General features: G+C 44.8%; 1 long non-coding RNA gene across 2 annotated transcripts in view; it reads left to right on the top strand.

The window, feature by feature from the left end:
- Window positions 1-7,667: 7,667 nt before the first annotated feature.
- Window positions 7,668-15,427, top strand: part of LOC141579932 (uncharacterized) — a 52,424-nt gene continuing 44,664 nt past the window's right edge. Inside the window, exon 1 of one of the 2 annotated variants that reach the window (XR_012513318.1) lies at window positions 7,668-8,025. This is a non-coding gene — a long non-coding RNA (uncharacterized LOC141579932). The remainder of the gene's footprint in view (window positions 8,026-15,427) is intronic. The other variant, XR_012513317.1, reaches the window with a different exon arrangement.

Consider the following 15,427-nt stretch of genomic DNA (forward strand, 5'->3'; position numbering starts at 1 on the left):
GTTGCAGTGAGCCGAGATCGCGCCATTGCACTCCAGCCTGGGTAACAAGAGTGAAACTCCGTCTCAAATAAAAAAAAAAAAAAAAAAAAAGAAATGATGGCAGAACCTCACACACAAGCAGAGTGGGAGGCTCTGCAGCCCGCTCTCAGCCATTCATATTCTAATCAACAAAACATCAGAAGGATGTGGAAGGTCCCAATAGTAAACCATCTCCATCACATCCATGGAGCCATCCATCCATCAGCCTGTATCTCGGGAACAAATGTTGGAGCTACACTGGTTTTAAGCATGCATGGTACATTTACAAAAAATTAACCCAACTCATTTTGTTCATGAAGCAAATCTTAATATATTTCAGACAAATCAAGTCACACAGCAGGTTTCTGATCACAGAATTGTGCTAGAAGCCAATGATTAAAAGCTAACCAAAAGTTCTTACATGCTTGGAAATTCAAAGTGCCCTTATAAGATATCAACAGAAGGCCAGGTGCGGTGGCTCATGCCTATAATCCCAGCACTTTGGGAGGCCGAGGCGGGTGGATCACGAGGTCAAGAGATCGAGAACATCCTGGTCAACATGGTGAAACCTCGTCTCTACAAAAACTACAAAAATTAGCTGTGCATGGTGGCGCGCGCCTGTAGTCCCAGCTACTTGGGAGGCTGAGGCAGGAGAATTGCTTGAACCCAGGAGGCGGGGGTTGCGGTGAGCCGAGATTGTGCCACTGCACTCCAGCCTTGGTAACAAGAGCAAAACTCCGTCTCAAAAAAAAAAAAAAAAAAAAAAAAGATATCAACAGAAGAAAGAATTCAAAATGAAACAAGACTGCCTTTACACTCAATGAGAAGATCATAACATGGCAATCAAATGTCTCCCTCTGGCCCAGGAATTCCACTGTGTGGCACAAGGTTGTGTGTTCTCAAATCACCCCTAACCTACCTAGACATGTTAACATCTGAAACAGGGTATTGATGTCACTTATCTGTATTATCTTACTGCCTGTGAAGGTGGGCTTTTAATTCTGAACCCTAAGGAGGGAGAGAAAACCGAGTAGACCTCATGGTTGAGCTCCCAGGGATGGCCAAGGAATCTGTGCATTTCAAGAGACAAAGTTCATCAGCCTCTCTCCTGGGGGATTTGGCCACAATACCCAGAGGGTTGGCAGCATCATGAGTGATGACTGGGGAGTGCCAAGCTGGTGGGCAGGACTCAGGGGTCTGGTGACCAGGTCAGACCCCCACTGACCCATCCTCAGCTAAACTTCCCAAAGGCCTGCTTTTGCCTAATCACACAGAGTGTGCTCAAACATACTCAGGCCACTCGCAGCTGAAAACCGCTGGTTTCAATCTCCTTACAATGGGCCAGGCGTGGTGGCTCAAGCCTGTAATCACAGCACTTTGGGAGGCCGAGACGGGTGGATCACGAGGTCAAGAGATCGAGACCACCTTGGTCAACATGGTGAAACCCCATCTCCACTAAAAATACAAAAAATTAGCTGGGCATGGTGGCGCGTGCCTGTAATCCCAGCTACTCAGGAGGCTGAGGCAGAAGAATTGCCTGAAACCAGGAGGCGGAGGTTGTGGTGAGCCGAAATCACGCCATTGCACCCCAGCCTGGGTAACAAGAGCGAAACTCCGTCTCAAAAAAAAAAAAAAAAAAAAAAAAATCCTTACAATGTACTATGACATAAAGTTAGTGTAAACTGCAAATATTCTATTCATGCTACAAATAGAAAGCCAATGCCTTTACTATAAATAGAAAAACAACCCTGGCTCACAAGGAAAATAAAAACAAAACAGGGACAACACAACTATGGCATTCAACTCTATTCGTATGCTGTCACCTGCATAAAGAGCCCCAGATTTGGGTTGTCTTTGTTGTAAAAGGAGAGACCAAGTAAGTGGGTATTGAATTCAGATTAGCCCAAAAGTGAATGGCAGAGAGTATCCTCATGTCCATGAAGGGTTGCTGGGGTCACCTTGATTATAGCCCAAGGAGAGACTCTAAGGAAGGAGATGTGAGCAGAGTTTGGGGCCTCTAACCGGGGAGGTGATTCACGCAGCCCAGGAAAGGCTCCTCAAAGCCAAGGGCCACCTCCCTTCCAGGCAGGTCCCTTATGGAAGCAGGGCCAGGCACCTTAGATTTGAGACCATCTGTGCTACTGACCAGCTGTGTGACCCTGGTCTGGTTTCCTTCCACACAATGTGTCAATTGCTGTGTCAATGACTGTCTGAAGATAGGAGGAAGCAATCTGTTGAGCACCTGTGTATCGAATGTCATCACCTCCCAAGGACATCTTTTCTTCCAGAGCTGGCACTTTGGAAGGTCCTTGGCCACTAAAGACAGTAATGATGATAGCAGCAAATCATCATTTACAGCTGTTGAGGGTGGACCGGGGGTAGGACTCCTAGGTCCTTGATAAGAATGAGGGTCCGTGGACTCATGGGGACAGATGAGTGAGTCCTGTGGGTCTCCTGGGTCCCCAGGGTCCAGGTCTGTCTTCAGTGGCATTGGGCCTAGGCTGAGATGCTGGGGCAGCCACTGGAGCATCAGCAGGACAAACAGGCACAGAGGCAATGGGTCCATCAGAGTTGACAGGTGTAGGATCTTCTGCCTACCAAGTAGAGTCACCAAGCCTGGATGACCACTGCCCCCTACAGATGATGCCCTGTCCCTTGCTGCACACTTTGACAGGGCAGTGGCTGGCACCTGGGGCCTCACAGAGCATCACTCTAAGATCTTGGTGTCCTGGTTATTGAATGGGCACTTGAGTCACCCAGGGCCATTGGAACAAGGAGGAGGAATCAGGTCCCACGATGTTTTGGGACAGTGTTTAGCAGAGGAAAGTGCTCAGAATGCATGCACAACACAGGGGAACTGTTGGTATGGAAGCCAATATTCCATGACCTCCAGCCCTAATCTGAGCACTCTCACCTGTGCAATCTGAAAGAAACAGGAGACTTGCAGGAAAGACAGTGCCTGGATTTAACTTAAAGGAACCAAAATGCTGAATGTTCACACTCCTGATATCCTTCCAAATCAACTCTTGCAATGTTCCCATCTTCACCACTATCATATGGGGTATCTGAGGCAGTCAGAGATTTACCAACTCAATGTCACTCAGCTGATTCTGAGTTTACTGCTGATCACATCTGAACAAACTGCTTTTTCTGAAGTTTACCCTGTTTGATCATGCTGCTGGTGATTTTGTGCAGCTCTGGGACAAACTCTACCTGGTAGAGGATAAAGCAAATGCACAGTGACTCCATCCTGCTGTCATTTCCCATCAATTCCCTACTCTCCTCCTCTGCCCCTAGACAGCCTCCTGCACAGGCTGACACCTCATGGTGGCCTTCATGGGGTCTACTGAGTATTTCAGGTTCTCCTTTGGGCACCTTGAAGGTGGAGGTAGTTATGGGATTCGCTTTGACTCAGGAGATGTGAGTGGAAGTGAACTGTGTCACCTCGAGGCAAAAGAGTTGGGAGCCATTGAGACTGGCCACCCTTTCCCTCATCTCTTAGACCCACTGACAGGTCCCATACGGAAGCTGCTCCTTTATTCTGGTGGCAGATGAGGGGCTGTGGAGCACAGGGCCCAGGAGAGCCAGGGAGGATGTGCAACATGAGCAGGCAAAGAGCCTTCAGTGTTGTAAAGTTCCATTGTCTGGGGCTGTTTATTACCTACAGTGATACCTAGTCCATGCTAGCAGGCTCGTACCATCTATTCCATGACCTGTGAAGCAGACTAGCCTACCATCAGAACGTGAACTGGTTGTCAGGCACACGTAGGCTTCTGTTCCAGCTCTGCCTCTTATTAACTGCAACCTCAGGCATTTAACTGTCAGTCTCCGAGCCTCAGTTTCAACTCTGTAAAATGGGTTGGCTATATTATCTCAGGCTGTGGAGAGAATTAAATGAAATAAAAATGCATGTAAAGCATTAAGCTCAGGGCCTAGCACACACAGTGGGTACTCAACATTAGCCATGTAGCTTCAGAATGCATATTGATTGTCAATACCCAGGCAATGCAGCAAAGTATTACAAAAAGAGATGTACACTTATTTGCATATGTATTCTTTCAATCTTTATTTTTAAACAGATTGGATAAAACTATGGGCCAGGCACAGTGGCTCATGCCTGCAATCCCAACACTTTATGACATGTATTACATGTCATAAATATGACTTTGTTAAGTCTTTTATTCAGAATTATAGAACACATATACATAATATAGTGTTTATTATGAGTCATGCTAAAAGATAGTTTAATAGCTTCTGATTTGTTTCCTTTTCAAATTTTGCGGATTTTTTTTTTTTTTTTGACAGAGTCTGGCTGTGCCCAGGTTGGACTGCAAAAATTAATTAGGTGTAGTAATGGGTGCCTGTAATCTTAGGATTCCAGTGGTTGAGGCAGTAGAATCACTTGAACTCAGGAGGAGGAGGTTGCAGTGAGCCAAGATCGTGCCATTGCACTCCAGCCTGAGTGACAAGAGGAAAACTCTTCTGAGAAGAAACAAACAACAAAAAGCTAAGTCTCAGAATGATGAAGCACTTTGTTCAATGTGGCACAGCTAATAAGTGTTGAGACCTCGCAGCCAATCAAAGCCTATCTCATTCTAAACACCATGCTATGTGTTTTCTAGCCCATGGAGAATCACTTCAACATAATTGATGACATTTCTACACAATGATATTCTTGTCTCATGTCCAAGAGTGCCTCCTATACCGCCTATAATACTGGCTTTCCGGTCAGTAAAGATGCCATTCTAATGTGTAATCAGGTTGCAAATGGAGATATGACCAAAGTCACCATGTGTGTACACCCATAACCCTGCACACACTCGTCCTGTGTTTGATTAAATTCAAGTATTCTTTTTGGTTACTGAGCAAAACTGAGCTTTAAAAGGGTTAAAGGTTTTTGGTTTGTTTTTGAGACTGAGTCTCTCTCTGTTGCCCAGACTGGAGTGCAGTGACACAATCTGGGCTCACTAAAACCTCCACCTCCTGGGTTCAAGTGATTCTCCTGCCTCAGCCTCCTGAGTAGCTGGGACTACAGGCAAGCGTCACCATGCCCAGCTAATTTTTGTATTTTTAGTAGAGACGGGGTTTCACTATGTTAGCCAAAATGGTCTGGATCTTCTGACCTTGTGATCTGCCCACCTTGTTCTCCTAAAGTGCTGGGATTACAGGCATCAGCCACCATGTCCGGTCTGCATATTCTTTTAAAAGTCACCTGTGATTCTCTTCTGATCAAATGTTTTCAAACTTGATATCTTTGATGGGTTTCACCAACATCAAAATCCTAAATCAAGCATTTTTGGCTTAAAATTAACTTTGAGATTTTTTAGCTGTGTCCCTTGAGGGGTCTAAAGAATGTATCTGATCTTGTAGAGATATTAAATGATCAGATTAGTTTGGCAGGTTGTATGGGCACGCATTTTCAAATGTGGTGATACTGCATGGGAGGGCATTTTCAGATGAGGTGACAGTAAATCTCATCTCAGTTGTATTTATGGGTATATTGTTGATATACATGTTCCAACAATTATATACATTTATACAATTTTAATATGTTATGATTTGTAATTTTGATTGTTATGCTAAATATTTGTTAAAGTCATATGTGTATAAACATATTAATGGCTTGGCATGGTTGCTCATGCCTATAAACCCAGCACCTTGGGAGACTGAGGCAGGTGGATTAATTGAGATCAAGGGGTTTGAGACCCACCTGACCAATATGGTGAAAATACGTCTCTACTACAAATACAAAAATTAGCCAGGCGTGCTGACACATGCCTGTAGTCCCAGCTACTTGGAAGGCTGAGGCAGGAGAACTGCTTGAATCAGGGAGGCAGAGGTTGCAGTGAGCAGAGATGGTGCCACTGCGATCCAGCCTGGGTGACAGAGTGAGACTCCATCTCAAAAAAAAAAAAAAAAAAAAAAAAAAAAAAAGAGCATACTGCAAGAGGTCATGCTGGCCAAGATACTCCATCTGCTACACACTTGGGCCCAAGACAGGCTTCATGCTGAGGCATGCTCTTCCCAGGCTGCACCAGCCAATGACTCTGCATGCCAGGGATTCCAGATTCAGGCCATTCCTGCTTTACAAACAGCTCCTACGTGGACAGTCTGCTCTGGGCTCTCTGTAGAGCTCTCAAACAGTTGTCAGACCTGCATTGTGCTCAGCACGCTCTCCATGAATATTCACATTGTTTATTTTATTTTATTTTTATTTTTGTTTTAGATAGAAGTTGGAGTGCAGTGGCTTGATCATGGCTCAGTGTAGCCTCCAACTCCTGGGCTCAAGCAATCTTCCCACCTCAGCCTCCCCAGCAGCTAGGACTACAGATGCATACCACTATGTTCAGGTAATAATTTTATATTTTGGTAAAGACAGGGTCTTGCCAGGTTGCCCAGGCTGGTCTTGAAGTCCTGGCCTCAAGTGATCCTCCTGCCTTGGTTTCTCAAAGTGCTGGGATTATAGGCAGGAGCCACTGTGTCCATCCATGCCTTTTAAAAAATATTAAAAAAAATTTTTTTTGTTATTATTATTTTTGAGAGGGAGCCTCACTCATTCTATCACCCAGGCTGGAATGCAGTGGTGTGATCTCAGGTCACTGCAACCTCCGCTTCCTGAGTTCAAGTGATTCTCTTGCCTCAGCCTCCAAAGTAGCTGGGATTACAGGTGCCCACCACCACCCCAGGCTAATTTTGTATTTTTAGTAGAGACAGGGTTTCTCCACATTGGTCAGACTGGTCTTGAACTCCCGACCTCAGGTGATCCGCTTGCCTCAGCCTCCCAATGTGCTGGGATTACAGGCATTAGCCACTGCGCCTGGGCCTGACTTTTCCTTTTCTTTGTACTGATTTTATTAGCTAATCTATATTTTTCTATATGATATGAATTACGGTACGCCACCTCAAATTCAGCGTACAGAGAAGCAAGGCATTTGAGAATTTTTTTTTTTTTTTTTTAAACTCTCATTCCATGGTCCAGGATGGAGTGCAGTGGCGCGATCTTGGCTCACTGCAACCTCCGCCTCCAGGGTTCAAGTGATTCTGATGCTTCAGCCTCCCAGGTAGCTGGGATTATAGGCGCGCACCACCATGCCTGGCTACTTTTTTATTTTATTTTATTTTAGTAGAGGCGGGGGTTTCACCATGTATGCCAGGCTAGTCTCAAACTCCTGACCTCAAGTCATCCACCTGCCTCAGCCTCCCAAAGTGTTGGGATCGCAGGCGTGAGCCACTGCACCCGGCCCATAAATTATTTTTTAAAAATACTTTTTAAATTTAAAACATAGTTTTGCACATTAAAAAAAAAAGTTTTGCACAGGTTGAACACAAAGTGCCTGGAGGTGGTGGTGGGAAGATCAGGTCATAGGAGAGTGGCTCAAGAGCCCCAAGCACTGGCCAGAGGTGATTTGGATTGTGTCAGAAAAATCAAGTGATAACGACAAAAAAGGGAAAAAGGACGTCAACTGGTTGCTATCCCAGAGGGAGGGGCCGAGGGTTCAGCCAGCCACCCACAGTGGGATCCTTGCTAACTGTTTCTGTCCCTCCCGCCCAGTCCCGCCCATCACCCCGGGCCCCGCCCTCCACGTGCGCCTCGCTGCACGGCCTTAGTCTCCGCCAGCCAATCCGGCCTCCTCGGCGGTTGCGCGCTCCGCCCCCTCCCTCTGGGCACGTGCGCGCCCTCCCCGCCTTCCCCGCTTTGCGGGCCTCTCTGCGGGCTGTTGGGCCGCCAGTCGTGGAGGCGGGGCCCGGAGCAAGCCACCTAGCCAATGGGGCCTGGTGGCTGGGTCCTGCAGCACAGGCTGAGGTGGAGGCGGAAGGAGGCGGCCGAGGGGTAAGATGGCGACCCCCGTCTTCTGAGAGTGTCGGTGCTGCGGTAGGGAGCGGTTGGGGGATCCTGCTCTCCGTCTACGCCTACCACGTGAAGCGGGAACAGCAGCGGTATCCCGAGCACCGGGCTATCTGCGACCTGGGACCCTGGGTGAGGTGCTTCACCACCCTTGCCTCCAGGTAGCCGTTGGGGAGTGGGCCGGGGGCGGCCGTGCGGGGCGAGGGTGGAGGCTGGGGGTGGGGAGCTCATGGCGGGAGCTTGGGCCTGGGTCGGCTGGGACCTGGCCGCGTGGGAACGGATGGGGTCGGGGCTGGGGCCTGGCGGGGGTGGCAGCCGGGCGCTCCTGCCCCAGGGGCTGCCCGAGCCCAAGCAGCGCAGCGGAGGTGGCGTGGCCGCAAGGCTGCGGGGAAGGGATGAGGTGACAGACTGCATCCGGGAGGCCTGGGCGGTCGGGCGGGTGGGGGCGCGCGGGGCTGGAGCGCGAGGGTCTGAGGAGGGTGGGTCCCGGCCAGCCCGACAGGTTTCCTGGTTCTTGGAAGGGGGGCCGGGGTGTGGGGCCCTGTCCACCGCACCCGCGAACCCAGAGGCCACCTGTTGCCCCCCTTCGCTGCAGCCAAATCTTTGGGGCCCGCGCGGACTCGGGGGTTGCGTTTCCCGGTGTCTTCCTGGTGCTAGGACAGGTGTTTCTTTTTACGCCAGCGCTAGTGAATTTGCAGACTTACTGGGACGGTGACATTTTCGGGCAAACACGAGTTTGACCGTAATGTGGAAGAAGATACCGACACTTAACATATCTGATTTCCTGGATTTCCCCTCATGTGTTTCAGTGTGGCAGGAGGGGGAAATGGTCTGAGTTTGGGTCTGAGTTTAGGCTTCATTGGAGTAAAGGACCAGAAAGTTAAGTGTTTTCGGCCTTGGGATGACTTAAACGTTGTTGCTTATTAGTATAATGGGATACTCAGAACAGATTAAAAACACATGCTTTGCTAAACTTGAGCGATTGGTTTGTGTTACTGATCACTTTAGGTTTTTTTTTTTAATGTCTTAATTGGTTTGTCTGTTACGTTTTATTTTAACGCATTAAATTTTCCTAGGCAAGTTACTTTGAAAAAGAGAGGACTTTACATTTTAAAGGTGGCTGCTGTTTTTTTGGTTTGTTTGTTTTTTGGGGAGGATTAAAAACAGAAGTCGAAGGAATGATTTCAGAATTGGTAGCTTACGATTTTAACAGAGACTGTTTTGATATTTAGACGTTTGTTAACATGTTTGTTAAGTCACGTTTGAGCAGTTTCTTCCCCTGCTGTTGATTGGTAAACTGATATGTAGACAGAAATGTATAGCTCACTAGTTTATTTCGACTCACATAGTGTTGATTACATGAACAAGGTAGCATTGGGGTTTGTCCTGTTGTTGGTTACAAACTTCAGGATGCGTGCGGGTCTTTCCACTTAGCCTTCTCATGGACCAAATACTCTGTCTCATTTGCCCTTAAACCAAAATCCTGTAGCTTTTTACAGGGGAAATAATTATCACATGGGCAAATGAAACATTTTGAAAATGCGTTTAAAATGTAGGTATTAGTTTACAGCGGAAAACACATAGATGTGACAAAAAGCTCACATTTGTTGGTGGTGGTTATTCTGAACCAAGGTAATAGGCTGATTAGATCCTCAGATACCCTTTGAGAAACATTGATTGTCTTTTATGTAAAAATTTATGTTATTTCCACTTTGGGAAAGGACTTTTAAACTTACAAGTAATAAGTTTAAAAGTCAACAACAGGACAAACCCCAATGCTACCTTGTTCATGTAATCAACAATATGTGAGTCGAAATAAACTTACAAGTAATAAGTTTAAAAGTTCTTTCCCAAAGTCGAAATAACAAATTTTTTCATAAAAGACATTCAATGTTTCTCAAAGGGTATCTGATTGAATAAATATGTAAGGAAAACATGCAGCAGCACATTTCAAGTATTTAAGAAACAAGAAGAACTGGAAGTAACTTTTGATCCTAGGTTAATATGGAATTTAAGCAGAATTACTACCAATTTTACACTTTTTTTTTGGAAACAAGCAGTCTAAAATAAATGGACCTTTTAACATTGGGGCATGGAAGGAAGACTTTACTGTATGCTTAAGTTCTTAAAATTGACTTTTTTTTAAAAAAGAGTTTTAACCATTTAAGCATACACTCTAAATATTCTCATATATTCTTCAAGAGCTGGACAAACATCAAGAAGCATATTAAAACTATGAGTACATGTAAGACTAAAGGTAACTGGATCTCTTTATAGTTTAAATTTGAATTTAATATGTTGTGACTGAAAGTGTTGCTTCAGTGGGTAGCTGTGGACATAAAACCGTTTAACTTAGATGCTTGTTAAAGGATAGGTAAAAATAAGATATGCTAATAAGAAGAGTAAATAACTTATTTGCTATCTATACAGTGAAATTATTTTAAGAAATTTGTTCAGTTTGAGCAACCTGTTTATAAACTACTTGAAAAAAATCAAGTAGTTTATAAACTACTCATTTAATAAATGAATTTACAGGTCAGTTTATTTTGGAAATAGTTTATAAGCAGGCTGATCAAAATCACATATGTGTATATACATATATAATCACATATATACATATATAGACAAATTTTCTTTTGGAATTAAGTACACAAAACATTGAAAGTTTTTATTTTGTCAAGCTGAAAGAGACTTTAAATAAAAGCTGATTATTGGACACCTCAAGTTAGTTTCTTTTGAGTAGTGATTGCCATGTAGCAGTACTACTCAAAGATGTGACTCTTAGGAAAAGAAAGTTTGAGCCCAGGCTGGGTGTGGTGGCTCACACCTGTAATGCCAGCACTTTGGGAGGCCGACGCAGGTGGATCACCTGAGGTTGGTAGTTCGAGACCAGCTTGACCAACGTGGAGAAACCCCATCTCTACTAAAAATACAAAATTAGGTGGGTGGGCATGGCTCACACTTGTAATCCCAGCACTTTGGGAGGCCAAGGTGGGTAGATCATCTGAGGTCAGTAGTTCAAGACCAGCCTTGAACCTGGGAGGCGGAGGTTGTTGTGAGCTGAGATTGCACCACTGCACTCCAGCCTGGGCAACAAGCACAAAACTCTGTCTCAAAAAAAAAGAAAAAATATTTGAGCTCAGAGAAAATTTAACAGATGAAAAAGATTCTGAAGAAAGCCATCTTCCAGGATCCAGTGTCAGCACATGGTTTTGAATTGCTTATACTCAATTTTATTCTCATTTCACAATCCCCAAATGTCCTAATCCAAACAGAGTAAGGTAGAGGTTAAAGAAAGAATCTTGAGGGGCATGTGCTATCTGTTTGTAAAGTCTCCTATTATTTTGGGGCCATAATGACATAAAGGGCCAGACATTTAGATTTCTACAGAAATATTTCCCCAAAATTTGGAGGCTACAATAGAAATGCTGATTTTTTATTTTTTAATTTTTATTTATTTATTTTTTGAAATGGAGTCTCACTTTGTCACCAGGCTGGAGTGCAGTGGTGTGATCTCAGCTCACTGCAGGCTCTTCCTCCTGGGTTCAAGTGATTCTCCTGCATCAGCTTCCTGAGAAGCTGGGATTACAGGTACATACCACCATGCCCAGCTAATTTTTGTATTTTTAGCAGAGACAGGGTATCACCATGTTGGCCAGGATGGTCTCCATCTCTTGACCTCGTGAACCACCATGCCTGGCCTGATTTTTTTTTTTTTTTTTTTTTTTTTTTGAGAGACGGAGTTTCGCTCTTGTTACCCAGGCTGGAGTGCAATGGCATGATCTCGGCTCACCGCAACCTCTGCCTCCTGGGTTCAGGCAATTCTCCTGCCTCAGCCTCCTGAGTAGCTGGGATTATAGGCACGCGCCACCATGCCCAGCTAATTTTTTGTATTTTACTGAGACGGGGTTTCACCATGTTGACCAGGATGGTCTCGATCTCTTGACCTCATGATCCACCCGCCTCGGCGTCCCAAAGTGCTGGGATTACAGGCTTGAGCCACCGCGCCCGGCCTCTGATTTTTTATTTCTACCAGGTACAGCCAATAAAAGCAAATATTACACCGGTATCTCCTGTCACCATCATTTCATTTAACAAAAGGATTTTTTTTTGAGACAGAGTTTCGCTCTTGTTACCCAGGCTGGAGTGCCATGGCGTGATCTCGGCTCACCACAACCTCCGCCTCTTGGGTTCAGGCAGTTCTCCTGCCTCAGACTCTTGAGTAGCTGGGATTACAGCTGCCACCATGCCCAGCTAATGTTTTATATTTTTAATAGAGACGGGTTTGCACCATGTTGACCAGGATGGTCTCGATCTCTCAACCTTGTGTTCCACCCGCCTCCGCCTCCAACAAAAGGATATTTTAACTCAAATAATTTGAAAGAACAGAATCTCTCACAATAAATTTTATTATTTATTTATTTATTTATTTTTTAAAGATGGGCTTTCACCATGTTGGTCAGGCTGGTCTTGAACTCCTGACCTCAGGTGATCCGCCCGCCTTGGCCTCCACAGTGCTTGGATTACAGGCATTAGCCACCACATCTGGCCTTATTTTTTATTTTTTTCATATGGAGTCTTGCTCTGTCACCAGGCTGGAGTGTGGTGGCATGATCTTGGCTCACTGCAACCTCTGCCTCCTTGGTTCAAGTGATTCTCCTGCCTCAGCCTCCTGAGTAGCTGGGACTACAGGCATGTGCCACCACACCCAGCTGAGTTTTGTATTTTTAGTAGAGTTAGTTTCACCATGTTGGTCAGGGTGGTCTTGATCTCTTGACCTCGTGATCTGCCCGTCTGGGCCTCCCAAAGTGCTGGGATTACAGGAATGAACCACTGCACCTGGACAGAATAAAAGATCTTTAAATGGAATCATTTAGTTATATTAAAAAGTTTGCTTTCAGAGCAGCCTGGCTAACAGGGTGAAACCATCTCTCTCCTAAAAACAAATTAGCTGTGTGTGGTGGCATGCACCTGTAATCCCAGCTACTCCAAAGGTTGAGGCAGGAGAATTACTTGAACCTGGAAGGCAAAGGTTGCAGTAAGCGGAGATGGTGTCATTGCACTCCAGCTGGGCTGCAAGAGTGAAATTCTGTCTCCAAAAAAAAAAAAAAAAAAGTTTACTTTATGTCCTTACTTTTACCCATTTTCCTATAAATCAATGAAAATTCTGCTGCAGACATACACCAGCCTGCCAGCTAATATTAAGCTAGCCCTCCCTGCCCCTTGGTTTGGTATACTGAGCTCAAATCTAAGGGAGCTGGGGCGGCTTCCAACTCTCCTAGTTCTTAGACTTGTGGCCTGATCTTCATGGTGCCTCAATTTCTTATGTTAAATAGGGATTTTTACACCTATATAGGGAATGGCTTACACCTGTAATCCCAGCACTTTGGGAGGCTGACACCTGGCAGATCTCTTGAGCTCAGGAGTTTCAGACCAGCCTGGACAAAGGGCAAAACCCTGTTTCTACAAAAAATACAAAATTTAACCAGGACTCGTGGCAAATGCCTTTAGTTCCAGCTTCTTGGGAGGCCAAGGTGTGAGGATCACTTGAGCCCGGGATGCTGAGGTCACTGTGGAGTAAGCCATGATGGTGCCACTGCACTCCAGCCTGGGTGGTAGAGAGAGATCCTGTTTCAATAAACAAACCAACCAACCTACTTTGCCAGATGAATGTTAGGATGAAAAGGGATTACATATATGTTCTTGAAATAAAGTCTGTCCTCAGTTATAGCTGTTAGCATTGACTGGAGATGTTACTTTGTTTTTCAGTGTTTGATAATGAATGTCTTTAAGTATAAAGTGTCTTGTATATAGTCATTTATATGTTTAAATGTTAATTGTTTTAATGTATTTTATTGCTGACTTCATTGCATAGCATAAAGATATGTTCATTTAAAATACTTTTGAAGCTGTGCAAGAGAAACTAATATGGAGAATACTCTTTTTTCTTTTTTTTTTTTGAGCTGGAGTCTTGCTCTGTCACCCAAGCTGGAGTGCAGTGGTGTGATCTTGGCTCCCTAAAACCTCTGCCTCCCAGGTTCAAGCGATTCTCCTGCCTCAGCCTCTCAAGTAGCTGGGATTATAGGCACCCACCACCATACCCGGCTAATTTTTGTATTTTTAGTAGAGATGAGGTCTCACCATGTTAGCCAGGCTGGTCTTGAACTCCTGACCTCAGGTGATCTGCCCGCCTCAGCCTCCCAAAGTGCTGAGATTACTGGCATCAGCCACCTTGCCCAGCCCTATTATACAGAATATTGTATGTAGGTATTTCCTATATATCAGACCCCTTCTAAGAAGGGTTACTACGTAAGAATAGTACAAATGATCTGAAAAGGTTAATAGGCTTGACAAATTTATGCTTCTTAACACTGTAAAAGTAGTCCAGTTGTACTATGGCATATGCATAGGACATATACCATAGGGGGTTGGTTCCAGGACCTCTATTTCTACCAAAATCCTGGCATACTCAAGTCACCGCTGTGGGCCCTGCAGATCCTGGGTGTGTGAAAAGTTGGGCCTCCGTATATGCAGGTCTGCATTTAGTTGAAAAAGATCTACATAGAAATGGGCCCATGCAGCTAAAACACGTGTTTGTCAACAGTCCACTGTATTTGAAAATCAAGTCCACAAAAAAAGTTGCCTTGTTTTACAAAATGTTGGATTACTACCTCTCCCATGTCCTAAAAAAAAGTACCATTTATTTACAATCCCATTGAGATAATAAAACTTTAGAATAGAACCTAGGGCCAGGCGTGGTGGGTCACACCTGTAACCCCAGCACTTTGGGAGGCGGAGGTGGGCAGATCACCTGAAGTCAGGGGTTTGAGACCAGCCTGGCCAACATGGTGAAACCCCATCTCTACGAAAAATATAAAAAATTACCCAGGTGTGGTGGTGTGCACCTGTAATCCCAGCTACTCCTGAGGCTGAGGCAGGAAACGCTTGAACCCTGGAAGCGGAGGTTGCAGTGAGGTGAGTTCATGCCACTGCACTCCAGCCTGGGAAACAAGCAAAACTCCATCTCAAAAAAATAAACAACAACAACAAAAATAAGACCCTAGAAGTATTTATTTCTCCTTGCTTTGTCTGAGAGGTTAAGCAACTTGCCCAAGATAACACAGGTCATAGCAAATTGAGACTTGACACGTGGCTTCCAGAGTGCTTATTCAGTCACCTCTACACCCCCATTTTAAAAATTAAATCTTGTCCAGGTAATGCATTTGCTGCTTCAGATCTGAAAGATAACAAGGCATATACAGTGAAAAGTCTTCTTATCCCTTCCCACAAACAGACAGTTCTCCCTGTCAGTAGGCTGCTGTGAAACTTTTCAGAGCCATTTGATGCATACAAGCATCCATATGACCATATTTTTCCTCCCTTTGTTTTTTTTTTTTAAACAGAGGAGTGTCATTTATATGTTCTGGGATAAATAGCCTGCTTTTGGCTTTGCATTTGTTCCATTACTTCCGTACTTTAAATGCTGGTATTTATATTTAGTAAAATGTTTGTAACTGCTGGGATGTAAAAGAGAATTTATTCTAGTAGTTTTGACTAACCAAG

The sequence above is a fragment of the Saimiri boliviensis genome, chromosome 13 (assembly GCF_048565385.1).
Source record: "Saimiri boliviensis isolate mSaiBol1 chromosome 13, mSaiBol1.pri, whole genome shotgun sequence".
NCBI classification, from domain to species: domain Eukaryota; kingdom Metazoa; phylum Chordata; class Mammalia; order Primates; family Cebidae; genus Saimiri; species Saimiri boliviensis.